The sequence below is a fragment of the Chlorocebus sabaeus genome, chromosome 3, assembly GCF_047675955.1.
Source record: "Chlorocebus sabaeus isolate Y175 chromosome 3, mChlSab1.0.hap1, whole genome shotgun sequence".
Classification (NCBI taxonomy): Eukaryota; Metazoa; Chordata; class Mammalia; order Primates; family Cercopithecidae; genus Chlorocebus; species Chlorocebus sabaeus.
The window spans coordinates 28,925,130-28,939,875 of NC_132906.1; the positions used below are offsets into that span (position 1 = coordinate 28,925,130).

The window sequence follows — 14,746 nt, forward strand, 5'->3', positions numbered from 1 at the left end:
AATTTATACACATTCAGATGTAACCATAAGGAGAAACCAACACTTTACTATATATTTTTAAATTGCCATAAATCTGGGATGTGGAAATGAACAATTTTTCTTCTTCTGAACACATATATTTGCCACTATTGGTATTTTCTGTACCCTCAAAAACATTGACTGTATCAGTATAACACTGAAAATGCGGGCATTTAAGCAAAAACAATTTGGCCAATTAAACCAGATACATCAATTAATTCAATGACAAAAATAAGTCAAAGAACTCAGCTTTGGCACATGGAGGCATTCAAGACACCAGCATCTGTTTTATTTTTGACAGCAGCGTCTGGTCCTTATATATTCATCTAACACTTTCAGTAGATCTTGACTTCAGTATGAAACTTGCTCACATTTTCAGATCTACAAAGGACAGATTTTAACCATTATTCTGAAAATGCTTTCCTTTCCATAAGAAAATGAAGAAGAAAAAAGCCTGCTTTATATTAAAATGCTTATTTTAGCCATGAAGATAAGCCCTAGCCATTCTCAGATGCTGAAATACTTTGGTTTGGAAGATCTTTACTGCATGGTTCTTGGCCTGGCGCCTCATCACGCTAGAGAATCCAATCTACGTGAATGTTCTGTTTTTCAAGCATTTGTTTGCAAAGTCTAATCTGGAAGGGGAATTAATATTATTAAGGACCTTTTATGTGCAAGGGCTGTGCCAGGCATTTAACATGTATTACCTTGTTTAACCCTCAGAATGACCCAGCGGGGTAGGCATTACTACCCACATGAGAAAGCAGGCTCCGGAGCATCAGAATCAAATCAGAGCCTGGGACTCAGGGCAGCCAGCTCCAAGGTCACACAGGTTTTGTTCTTTTCGTTTGTTTGTTTTTTTCAGCATAAGAAAAATGATGGGGGAAAGGAGAAGAGAAACCCATTGTAAACTTATGTAATCCAAAATTAAATTTCAGGGACTATTTATGAAATTATCTCTTTGAATCGTAATTCCAGTTACAAATTAAATTTAACTGTAGGGAGACCTGAGTACAAACATTCATTGATTCTTAGCCTTACAGTAAATTTGTGAGATCAAAACTTCCTAAATCCTGTTGCACATGGTACTAGCTACTACTGACTTTGACTTTCAGTTGTTAGACTGATCATTAGCAAACAACTTCTGGGCCAAGTGCCCACATCAGCTTTGAGTGAACTTCGGGATTTTTCTTTGCTCCGATTTGTAACAATCTCTGTATGCCTTCTTTGGTAACCCTGATGAGTGCTCAAAGTAGGACTTTCGGCAGATATCCTAAGGCTGATATCCCAAATCTGCGTTTGTTTTTTTCCTTGAGGTTTAAACAGTATGTTGAATCAACATTCTATCAAGAGGCTTTGTAGTGCTTTTACCAAGAAGTTTTTAGTGAGAGCTGCATTCAGTTCAACTTTCTTTCTCAGTTCCTTCTCCTACCCTGGTTTAGTGTGTTGAAAAATCCTTTCACATCAGCATTTATGCAGCATATAATTTTTTTACTCTCATCCAACAGGCACATTTGGATTTACTATTTCACTTGAACAGTTGGTGTTTACTGGCAGCAACAAGAACAAAATTTATAGCAGCAAATGGAAGCTGAACTCGCATGCTGGCTTTGCACTGAAGAACTTTGTGTTTGCCATTTCCTAATTGTGAAAACAATATGTCCAAGATTTTGCAGTCATCAGCATTCTGATGTAACGACTTCCATCTGGTCAAAGGAAGAAATTCAGAACCTCTATCTTCTTTTGAATTCTACTTCAATGCAAAGGTAACTGGCTTGGGGGAATGTTGGAAGACAGAAGAAATTCAGACAATACATTCTGAAAAGCAACTATAACATCCAGTTTTCCAGGGGATAATTTTCCTGAAGAGCAAACAGGCATAGGGAGGGAGTTTGTCATGATCTTCTTGATGGAAGCGGCTCTAACTGGAGCAAGATGACAGGATTACTTGGAGGTGAGAGAGGATAAAGAAAGCAGGATGATTTGTGGTGCGTTCCAATCAGAGGTAATAAGAAGTCAGAGATCCACAGAGACCATGCAATTGGAGAACAATACAGAGGCAATGGAGGCCAACAACGTGGTAATAAGAAGCGGTTTAACATCCCATCTCATCCCATCTGGCATTCAGAATTTGGCGCTGGTTATTGAAATATGAAGCTCCTGATGGTCCTCACACTCCTACAGTGACCTTCTTCACTCATTAGCCAAGAGTTGAAGCTGAAAGAAATGTAGCATATCTCAAATGCTTGCTTTGCATTTTTATATTCATTGATTCAACAAATATTTACTGAGCACTATATTACATTTTAGGAATGGCATTAGGTCCTGGAGATATGGGCTAACACACATTTCTTGGCTACCCATTATAGATAATTACATGAGAAACACGAAATATGCATAGAAGGGCCCTAATTTTGAGCTCAAACAACCCAGGAAGAAGACTTTTCTATAGCTATCTTTATACTTGATATTAATCTTTTTCTCTGTACTTTATATTCATCTTTTTCTTCCTGAAATGAGAAGGGAAGGAAAATAGAATTCTAGAAATAATCTTACAGCTGCCCTTCACTCTATGGAAAAAGTGAGCTCTTGACAGGAAAGGGATTCTATCCATGATCTGACAATTCCTAAACAGCAACAGCATCATGGACATATTTGTTCCTAGAGTCATAAACCTTCATACAGTAGGCATTCAGTTAATACATACTGATTGGCCTAACAGAGGAAGCTGGGCTTGATCATGAAATAAACTAGGCTATGAAATCATGGCTCCTAAAAGCTCATTAAAGGCAGCAACATGGAATGGGGACTGTAAGGAAGTTGCCTCCCGCCTGCCTTCTTCCTCAGAAACATCATCCTGCAGATGTGAAAACGACCCAGACTCTGCCTGCATGTGGCCTCCAGGACCAGGAAGTAGGGCCTTGCCCCACCCTCATGAAGATGGCGGGCTCTGTCACAGAACTGCTGCTCTGTCCCTGACTCCTCTCACTCCCATGCTCTGTTGGAAACTCAAGCTGTGAAATCACAAAATGCAGAGAGGAGGTGGTCAACTATTGCACATACTCAAGCTACGTAGTCTCAGTTTATTCCATTCTTGCAGGATCATTGTAGGAAGGCAAAAGAGTCCTGCTTACTGGTGAGCCACTGAACACAAACTCCCTTCTCACCTCTGCCTCGGATCCCACCATGCCTGAGGTCTAGGGCTAGAAGCGTTGTTTCATCCACATTAATTCAGGTCTTGGGCAACGTGGCTATTTTCTGACCTGTCTTCCTTCCCACCCTAGTGGTGAATTCTCTTTCTGAGATCTCAACTCCTCTCACCCAGCTTTTTCCAAGCAACCCTAATCTATCCAAACTATCGTTAGAATGTTAAACCTAAAAGGAAAAGCCATTCTGTGAGTACGTTTATGTAACAGGATATTAAAATGAGACCTTTCCTGTTGTCTCAGTGCTAGCTGACATCTTTGAACTGAGAAAAAAATGTTAAAAATGCTCATCTATGGCCGGGCGCGGTGGCTCATGCCTGTAATCCCTGTAATCCCAGCACTTTGGGAGGCCGAGACAGGCGGATCACGAGGTCAGGAGATCAAGACCATCCTGGCTAACACAGTGAAACCCCGTCTCTACTAAAAACATACAAAAAAATTAGCCAGGCGTGGTGGCAGGCGCCTGTAGTCACAGCTACTTGGGAGGCTGAGGCAGGAGAATGGCATGAACCTGGGAGGCAGAGCTTGCAGTGAGCCGAGATCACGCCACTGCACTCCAGCCTGGGCGACACAGCGAGACTCCATCTCAAAAAAAAAAAAAAAAAAATGCTCATCTATTCTCAAAAGATGTCATCTGCTAAGGAGTGACCCAAAAAAGGGTCCAATAACCCTGAAAACATCACTCAAATCTTAGCTATATAAGGGGAGACTTGTAAATTAACGAGGAGGGCAAGGATTTTATCAGACAGAGCTTTCAGGCTGCTAAAATGCTTCCTCCTCCCTTCTCATGTGTTTTCCCGTCATCTTACACAAATAAGAGGGGGCCAGAGAATCACTTGCAGAGCTGACCTAGGACCCTTAGGCTTCGGGAAACATAGAATGTATTAGTGTCTATTGCTGCTGAAACAAATTAGCACACATTTAACAGCTTATACCTCACAGTTCTCTAGGTCAGAAGTCCAGTGGGCACGGCTGGTGTCTGGGCTTCAAGCCTCACAGGGCTGAAATCAAGGTGTTGGCCAGGCTGCACTCCTTCCTAGAGGCTCTAACGGAGCATCTGTTTTCAGACTTCTGCAAGTTGTTGGCGGAATTCAGTTCAATTTGCCTGCTGGACTGAGGTCCCTGCTTCCCTGCGGGCTGTCGGCAGGGACTGCCATTGGCTCCTTGCAGCCTCTCTCTGATTCTTGCACAAAGGCGCCTACATCTCAGAGCCAGCGAGAGTGTGTGGAATCCTTCTCACGAGGCCACGTCTCTCTGACTTCAGTCGGGAAATGTTCTCTGCTTTTAAAGGCTCATGTAATTATTTTGAGCCTACCCGATAATCCAGGATAATCCCCTCATCTAAAAATCTGTGACCTTAACCACATCTGCAAAGTCCCTGTTGCCGTGTAATGTAAGCTATTCACAGGTTCTGGGGATTAGGGCAAGGACATCTTTGGTGGGGGCCTTATTCAGCCTACCACATAGAGATTAGTACCTGAAAAGCCAGAAGGTGAGAAGCTAGACAGAGCAGCCGGTGGCAGCTAAAGGAGAAAGGGAGTGAGAACTGGAGGAGTCGCACTTCCACCGATGGCATGGCAAAGGGGATGTTGCCCCGGAGGACTTGGAGAATGGAGCTGGGCTGTCTGCTGAGAATGGGACTCCACTCAAAAGGAGGAACCGCCAGGAGATGCAAGGAACCCCCGCAGGAAGAAGTCAGAGATGGAGGAGGGGAAGTCATAGCTGGAGGAGACACGTGTGTTAGGAAGCTGCAGTGGCAGTTCCCTAGTGGCAGTGTTTCGGAAGAACTCTGACGATGCCCCTTGAGAAAAGCATTGGCCTTCAGACAACGTTTACACCGGATAACGCTACCAAATCACAACCTTGCCTTTCTTCCCTACTGCTGTTCCGAAGTGGGAGGACCCAAAGGCAGCAGAAGAGTCAAAGAAGAGTAGCAGAAAGGCAAGGTTGGCTGTCATGCCCTGGCACACCTTGCTGCTACCCTGCAGCTCCCTGCCACCTGGCCATGTATTGCTTCCCCTTTACATCCTGCCTAGGCAGGTCTGGGCTGGGGACACAGGAAGCTTTGAGTTGGGTGAGCAATTGAAGCTTTGATTTTAGACTGAATTGGACCTTCAAGATCTCAAAACACAAAGTATTTGTTAGTAACTGAAAGGTGGCATAAATTTTAGATCACCTTGGATTTTGTCGCCAAATAAGGAAACAAGTTCATTGGGCAGCTCTAAGAAAGAATAGAATTGCTTCCTGCTTGGTCTTTTTTTGTTTAATAGATCAGATTCACAAATTCCCCAACCCTTCTCTAGCAACATGTAGGTTCTGATTACCAAGGGCTATCTCAAGAGAAGGGCCAAACATCTCCATTAACAGGAACTCAAGCCCTTGTTTCATTGAAATGTTTGGTTACAGCTTAATGACCACAATTGCAAAGCCAGAATATTGAGGTTTTATATGATATATTATTTACATGGAATAATGCCCTGTTGGTACCATATTGAACATAGTAAATTCTCTGATAATTGACGCTATACAGAAAGAGTACTTTGAGAGATCAAGGAAGGCTAATATTTTTTGATCTCTAATCCTTGGGCTACCTTTTCCGTGATGTCATGGAAAGAGCATTAGACTAGTTATTGTTCTAGAACTGGATCTCTCACTAACTATATACACATGGGCAGATCATTTTACGTTTTTGAGCATCAGTTTCTTCATGTGTAAGGTGGTAACAACAATGTCTGCCCTGCCTTGTTCATAGGATTGTAGGGAGAATCAAATGACATAATGGTCGTGAAAATATATTTCTAAGTTGTAATCTGTATAATAAGGTGTTACGAGTAATTGAACATTTATATATATTCTGTAACAGGTTGTAAACTTTTAAAGAGATCTAGTACACCATGCTTAATGGCCTATTTTTTGAAAGACACATCAAAAACTGTTGACAATAATTGCTTCTAGGTAGAGACATGATGAGAGTGATGGGAAGGAGGCAGACTCATTTTTCACTCAATTTCTTTTTGTATCTCTTGAATTAATACTATATAAACACATTATGCATTTAATTTAAACCAATGTAATTCAATAACTATTTGAGAAGTTAAAGAAAAAAGATATATCTATTCTGAATAATAAATTGAAAATAATCTAATTTTTCTGTAAAATGGCTTTTTAGGATCTTTAATACTTTAGGTTTAAGTGAGATGATTTAATTGATGCAACCAACACAGAACTTGGCACATAGTAGGTATTCAAAAAGTGGTAGAGCCCTTTGCCTTGAGGCCATGATATGACTATCCACTCCCAGTGAATTTGCTATATACAAGGATATAGTTAATGGGATGCTGGATATTAGAACGTTTATTGGATTTTACCAGGATGTTGGACACAGATGGTAAGTGGAAAATGCCAGAAAGTTGATGAATCATCTGGTAAACTAGTGGAAAAGGTAAATGGAGCCAGAAAGAGGCCAGAGAGGGCAAGGAAACAGAACAGGTCTGGAGAAAGGCAACTACACTCATTATATCATGTAACCCACTTTTCAGTTGCTGATGTTTCCAAAATGGTAAGTACATTTTGCAAACTGGAGTTATTCTGCTCTTCATGCTATTAAATGCTTATTAATTAACAAATAGCATGAAATCTCATTAGCTAGGCTGTGGGGTTTTTTTGTTTTGTTTTGTTTTTCAAATTTAGGATTTCTCTTCATTTTATGGTAAGGAGCAGTGAGTCCATAAATCAGAACACTTTATGAGAAGTTCTAACACCTAGCCCTAATGCCAAGACTGAGAATCTGATAGCATAGCTATTAAATATTAAGACCCCTAAAAGACTTCCATTTCTGCTAACAGCAATGCCCAAGGCAGCCAGACACTGTGTCTCCCTTTCTGTTTTAATGTAGTTGCATCAATTCTGCTATTCTGTTATAAAGCAAGCACCTATAATGACATTTACAAAGCAGGCAAAATGAAAACAGAACAAAAACTCGAACTATCACATGCAGAAATCACCACTGATGCTAAGACACTATAGGTAATATTGACATAGCTATGGGAAAATGTTAAATCTTGCTGCTCCAAGTGGTTCTTAAACAGCCTCATCAGCATCACATGGGAGCTTGTTTCCAATGCAGAATCTCAGGCCCTCCCCAAAGACCTACAGAATCAGAATCTTGAGTTTCACAAGATCCCTAAGTGATTTCTATGAATAGTGAAATTTGAGAAGCACTAATTTAAGTGTATCAGTGTGCTCCAGGTTTAAAAAAAAAATGTTGCTGATGAAAAGATAGCAATTGTGTTATCTCAGAAATGAGAAATGGTCAACTTTGGATTTTTCCTTGAGAATAAATAATTAATACATAAATTCAGCCCAAAACATAACATGGAAACACATTTCCAAAGAAAAAGCTTTGAGACAGTGGAACCATTTGGGAGCCATGGAAATTTAAAGAAGAAAATAGAAGAAAAAGAAGATCAAAGATGGAGGCTCTAAGTCTTGGCAACTGGTTGAATATAAAGTCCTGTGAAAACCGAAGATTCCTCTCTGGTGATTAGAATGAGGGGCTATTGGCTGAAAAAGGAATCTACTAACTAGTGAGGTACCAACAGAATGGAGCGCCAAACTAGGACATTTAAAACCTGGGATTTTTCTTCATGGGATTGTCCGTTTTCTGAATCAGTCATTCTGTTTGACAACCAAGAGTTGCTTTTATTGCTTTCCCCACCATAGGCCCTTGATTTAAAAGGCTTCATCTATCAAACACTCCCTTTTGCTAAATAGGAGTATTTCCCCATTTTTATTCATTAAAGTCCTTTTGATCGGTGTGAGATAATGTGTGTGACCATTAGATTTGCTGTAATTCTAGACAGAAGCAAAGAAACTTAATAATTTAGTTCGTATATATAGTTTTCCATATATGATTTTGGTTTGCTTAGAAAATAACTCAAGGACTTTCCCTAATTGTGCACATGAACAAGAATCCATTGCTAACCTGAGTGAAATTTCTCAGGACTAAGGTAAGAAGAAGGACTAAGGTCAACAAGGGGGGTTATAAAATAGGAAGAGTTTTCCTACTGTTTCTGTAATGAGGTCTTCCCATTAACAATTCAGTTGAGGTCACTAGGAATTAACCTACACACCTAGAAATACTCAGACCTGTCCCACTTGGAAACAAACTGGAAAAACAGTAGACATCAGCAATCAGCAGGTGACTCTTTATTTTGAATTTGGGAATAATAAAATAAAGAAAAACCATTTGTAACTGTCACTTGCGATGTGGAAGGCCCTCATCATTCTAATTGCAGGGGCCAGGTTCTAATCCATTACCATGAGTAATTTCTTCTGGAAAGTGCCTATATAGTAAACCAGACATAAAGCCAACTTTATGTTACGTTTTTGGTGATTTAAGGAATTCTGTTACAACAGACGACATTTTTGAGAGTGGAAATATACTTACATGGAACCAAAGTCTTAACTCCATGAGTAACTTTTAGTTGGCAGAGGTGAAAATTCTTCTTGAGCATTTAAGCATGGAGATTTTTAGTAAGGTTTTCAATTAATTAAAAAATTTAAAAACTCCTTCCTCATATAGAGTAACTTTAATAGGTACCTAAACTAGCTAAAAGATTGAGTTCTGTGTTGACACTTTTGGAGAATAATGTGGCAGCTGTTATGTTTGAATGTGTATTTGGATCCCAGCATGAACAGACAGGAAACAACTGTTTAAAATCTCTTTTCTCTGTGTAGGTTTAGGTGCAGTCATCTTGGATTTGAGTCGTGTTTGTGAATTTTCATGTGTGTGAATTTTCATGTGTTACAACAACCAGGTGAATATATTGCTGTGGTTCAATGTCAGTAGGAATTAATACGTGCTTTAGTTAGCAAGTTAGAATTGGCTCACATTAGATGTGACTTTCGACAGTTTTATAAGAAAAATGGAATGAATTGAATATAATCATTTGAATTAGAGTATCTTTTACAGTTTCTCTATTCCTTTGGAGCTGATGGCAAGCCTGGAGAAGCATGCTAAAACAAGCTGACCCGAAAATCACATTCTTCTAGTTCTCACTTTGTGGAGTAGGCACAATTCAAATATTGTAGAAGAGTATCTGTTGACTTGGGGATTTGTTAACAAAGTTGAAAAACAAGCAAATAATAAACCGGTATTGTATAATAGATAACATTTGTATGGCTATCTCAGTGGTTTCGTTGGTTCCTCCTCCTGGGCTGGCAGCTGATCCTGGGCACGCTCTCACAGTAGTACAGAAACACAGGAGACCAGGCCAACCTCCAGGACATCATCCCTTTTGCCTTCTACTTTGGGCCAAAGCACATCATGTGGCAAGCTGAGAGTAAAGGGGCATAGATACAACCTCCAATATGTTTCCGTGTGTTTTCTTTTTTCCTTTCTTCCCTTCCTTCTTCATATGCCAGTCAAACTTTGTAAGATCTTTCAAAATGGGGCTCTTGCAAGCCTAATGACTAGATCAGGGCAAGATTAGGCTGAAACATCCTTTAGGTGAGCCAGATCTAGTGCTTTGCCTCCTGCATTTTGGGAATGTGATGCTGTATGTGAGAGCACCACTAAACTGCAACATGTAACCTGTATGAAAGACACACAGATACCATCCCAGACTATTAGACAGTTTTGTGGTTGTTATTGTTTTATTTTCATAGAGAGGAGCTATTTAATTTACTCAGCAGATTAACAAATTCTCAAACTAAATTCTATCTTAATATTTCTCCTAAATTTGTCCTGTAGACATGTGGGACCACTTTCTCACTTATTTCTTAACAGAGAGGAATAAGAACTGGTCACAATCCTCTCTATACTTAATTTGACATGGTAAATTTTTTAAGATGAAGAAAAGTAGCTCCCTAAAATTATAGAAAAGGTGAGCAAATAATTGTATAAATCAGGAAAGGGAAGCCCTTTCTAAGTAACTTAATGTCAAAAGCAGGAGCCCGAAAGGAAAGAAAACGTAGATTTGGCTATATATGAATTCAGAATATTTATATATTAAAGCCCAGCGTGATGGTTAATATTGAATGTCAACTTGATTGGATTGAAGGATGCAAAGTATTGTTCCTCGGTGTGTCTGAGGGTGTTGCCAAAGGAGATTAACATTTGAGTCAGTGGACTGGGAGAGGCCGACCCAGCCACAATGTGAGTGGGCACCATCTATCAGCTACCAGTGCGGCCAGAATAAAGCAGGCAGAAGAAGGTGGGAGAAATCGACTTGCTGAGTCTTACAACCTTCATCTTTTCTCCCCTCCTGGATGCTTCCTGCCCTCAAACATCAGACTCCAAGTTCTTCAGCTTTCGGACTCTTGGACTTAGACCAGTGGTTTGCCAGAGGCTCACGGGAGGCTCACGGGCTTTCGGCCACAGACTGAAGGATACACTGTCAGCTTCTCTACTTTTGGGGTTTTGGGACCGGGACTGGCTTCCTTGCTCTTCAGCTTGCAGACGGCCTATAGTGAGATTTCACCTTGTGATCGTGTGAGTCAATTCTCTTTAATAAACTCCCCTTCATATATACATCTATCTTATTCTGTCCCTCTAGAGAACCCTGACTAATACATCTAGCATTGAAAAAAAAAGCAAAATGCAAGTGATAAACTGGGAAATAATATTCATAATATATATGACTTAAATGTGTATTATTTTTTGTTATTTATGTTAGTACCAAAATGGCAAAAAATGAATAAAAATAATACTAAATTATAAACAGAAGAAGAAACAACGGGCAAAAGAAGTCAAATTTTTGAAAGATGGAGAACAGGTAAAAAGATCAACAGAACTGAAAACTCGACCATCAAATACCTGTGAAGGAAATGCCAGTGAGAAGCAAGCCAACTCTTGCAAGGCTAGAAAGTCTAGGAATGGGAAGTACTAGCTAGTGTGGAAGGCAGAGTATTTCACAGCAGGAACAACACAACATCCAGTAAGTACGAATAATACTTTCAAAATCACTAGAAAAGAAATGCAAATTTTAAAGAGATTTATATCAGGCTGCAAAGGCTGAAAATATAATATCCAGCATTTTTTTCCATTCATTCATCAAATATATGCCAGAAGCCAGACAACCCTTTTGAAGAACTTTTCTGTAAAGGCCATTTACATTTCCTTCACAAAGAAAGGTGATAGCAAGTAGAGAAGAACATGGGGCTGTGTGGATTGTGAGAATGACCCCGTTTCTTCACTCATCTCTAGAATTAAGCCCTTTATCAGGTAACTTGCAGTGTCCTCCCAACATGGCTGGAGTGACCTGCCCCATCCTTGACTCTCAGCTTGCCATGTGACATGCTTTGGCCCAAAGAATAAGGTGGAAGGGATGATGTCCTGGTTTTAAGCCCAGAGGTAGGCCTGGGCTCCTGTGTTTCTGTTTCATTGTGAGAGCGTGACTGGGCTCACCTGCTTTTCCAGGAGGAGGAACCAGTGGGAACACTGAGATGGCCATAAATGTCTTCTCTATTACACTATTCCCTTTTCTAATTAGTATTTTCACTTTGTTAACAAATCCCCAAGTCAGTAAATATTCTTCGATAATACATTTTTTGGAGATTCTTGCCACTATATTTCTGGTAAATAAATGAACAAATTACATTTTCTATGTATTATTTTTCTGTTTATTTACATTAAATAAAAAAATTTCACAAAACAAGAAATATGCTATTGCAGAGTGGGTTAGGCAGTGGAATTACTTTCCCAAAATATAATTTTATCTATTTAAAGCACACTTAGCAACATGCTTGGCTACCTTCACAGAATTCTCTACCATAACATTAATCTATTACTTTAGAGTTTCAGAACAAGAATCCATCCTCAAGTACTATTGTCCTTCATAAACCATTCCCACAATTTTTTTTCATTATTTAAAAAATTTAACTTATTTTGAGATGATTATAGATTTGCATGTAGTTGTAGGAAATACTACAGAGATTCTGTGTACCCTTTATCTAATTTCTCCCAATAGTAGCATTTTGAAAACCCACAGTACAACCTGGCAACCAGGATATTGACATCATAGCATTCCATTGATCTTATTCAGATGTCTCCAGTTTTACTTGTAGTCATTTGCAAAATAACTTTAGAGGCTATGGAATATTCTATTGTATTGATAAATATATCAAATTTTCTTAAGCAATTCCTTAATACTGAACATTAGTATGTTTCTAACTTTCAGTGCAATAAAGGTTTCATAAACATTGTAATATAAATTTTATTGCATACATCTGTTTTACAGATTAAATTTCTTCAAGTGGAAATATTAAGTGAAATAAATTACCTGTTTCTAATAATTCTTATTAAAGAAGTGAAACCTAGCAGGAAGAATTGTATTTGGTAACTAGACTTTCAATTGTATTTGATAATTAGCCTATCTATTTTATTTGATAATTAATGTATATTCTTCCCAATATACATTAACATCCCCTAGTTTAAAAAAAACAACAAAGATTGTGGACCTCTATATCTATTAGCTACCATTGCATAATATTCTTCAGTAGTTTTAAACAATAACTGTACACATACACACACACACACACGTATTTGTCATCTCAGGCTTCCATAACTAAATACCATAGACGGGGTGGCTTAAACAACAGAAATTTGTTTTTCATGGTTCTGGAGGTTGGAAGTGTGAGACCAGGGTGTGACTGTGGTTGGGTTCTGCTGAGAGCCTCTTCCGGTTTATTGACAGTCACCTTCTTGCTGTGTCCTCACGTGAGGGGAAGTAGAGGGAGAAAAACCTCTCTGGTGTCTTTTTTTATAAGGGCACTAATCACATCGTGAAAGTCCTACCCTCAAAACCTCATCTAAACCTATTTATCTCCCAAAGGCGCCATCTCCATATTCCATCACACTGGAGCTTAGGGCTTCCACCTATGAATATTTCTGGGGTGCAGTATAGTTCAGTCTATAGCAATAAAAAATAAATAATATATATATGCACACACACACATATATATATAATTTATATTCATATATACTTATATAGTTGAAAGTCTCCAAGATCATGAACAAAATGCTGAATGGTTATTTCTGGGTCATAGAAGGAGAGCAAATTCTAGAACTTTTTCTTTGTGTTTCTCTGTGTTTTCCAGGTTTTATTCACTGAGCATGTACTACCCTTGTGTTTATAGAATATTGAATTTTTAAAAGAAAAAGATGTTTTAAATTATGAGGTACAGAGGGTCAATACATTTAGTAATAAAAGTTGGAATGGCACATAGCCCATCACTAATTGAAGAAAAAGCTTTAGATTATGTAGTCCTTTAAACAAATTAACCTAAAACTAATGAAATCCCCTTGTTCGTGATGATAGTTGCTATCACTCTCGTCTTACTGTTTTTCAAAATAATGATCAAAGGCTGAATCTCTTTGCCACCAGTGTTCTAGTTATTAACTTATATTATCAAGTTACTTTTTTCTTTTGTGAATGCACACCATACTTCATCTTTTATCTCTGGGGCTCCAAGGCAACATCAGAGTGGGATCTTTTCGTTAGTCTCAGATATTATTAAAAAGATGCCGTGGAGGGTTGATGAAAGCACACAATATCACAGCTCCTCTTCCTCTTTTCCTACTGATGAAATCTGGCAGGAAAAAAAAAAAGCAACAACAACAAAAATTAAAGGACTCCCCGAACAAGGTGAAAGTGAATTAGAGGGAAAGTTGGGATAGTGAAAGGGAAGAGAGGCACAGAGAAAGAGTCAATTGCCTTGGAAATGATAGAGGAGATTCTGTCAACCAGGATATGTTGGGTGTTGCTGCAGTAACAAATGCCCTCCAGATCTTATAGCACATACCTCATTCACTGAAGCTATCAGCCCATTGCATCAGGGTGAGCTCTGCTCATCAGCATTACTCAGGAGCCCAAACTGTGGGAGCAACCACCATTTCAAATGTCACTGATTGCCACACTAAAAGCAAAAAGAAAGTGACTCTGAGGGTCCCACACTAGCAATTAAATGCTTCGGTCTAAAAGTGGCATACATTATTTCTGCTTGTAACATACATTGCCTCAAACTATTTATATGATCCCACAACAAAGGGCAGAAGGCCTTCCTACCACAGGTCTTCCAGAAGACGTGGAAATACTTTCCAAACAGCACTAATATCAATAGCCCATGGTCTGGCCTGACTGTATGTATGTAAGCCAAAGTCAGTTGACCACAATGCCCAGCTCCCCGTTTGCAATGTCCTTGAGTCTCTGCCTGGTGCCAGCAGTGAGCTACCTTGCCTCCACTGGCCACAGGTATGAAGTGTCTGCAAAGGAAAGCCCACTGACCCAAAGAGAAGGGAATCCAGATCCCAATCTCTGCCAGCCAGTCAAGTGGTCATGGACTGTGATTTCCTCATTGACAAAATTAGGAAATTCCTAAAATCTCCTTCTGTTCTAACCTGCTTTGATCCTTAGTGATACGCACTTGTGCACCACTTTGCCAGATTGTAGGAGGATGAGAGGCTGTGTGCTGCTTAAGAACTGAGGTTTGGTTTTTCCTTCCTTAATCAAGACAGGCTC

At 39.3% G+C, this 14,746-nt stretch overlaps 1 long non-coding RNA gene across 1 annotated transcript in view; it reads left to right on the forward strand.

Moving 5' to 3' along the window:
- Positions 1–12,238, forward strand: part of LOC140711411 (uncharacterized) — a 45,466-nt gene extending 33,228 nt beyond the window's left edge. The window contains exon 4 of the long non-coding RNA XR_012092581.1: positions 1,527–12,238. This is a non-coding gene — a long non-coding RNA (uncharacterized lncRNA). The remainder of the gene's footprint in view (positions 1–1,526) is intronic.
- Positions 12,239–14,746: the final 2,508 nt, after the last annotated feature.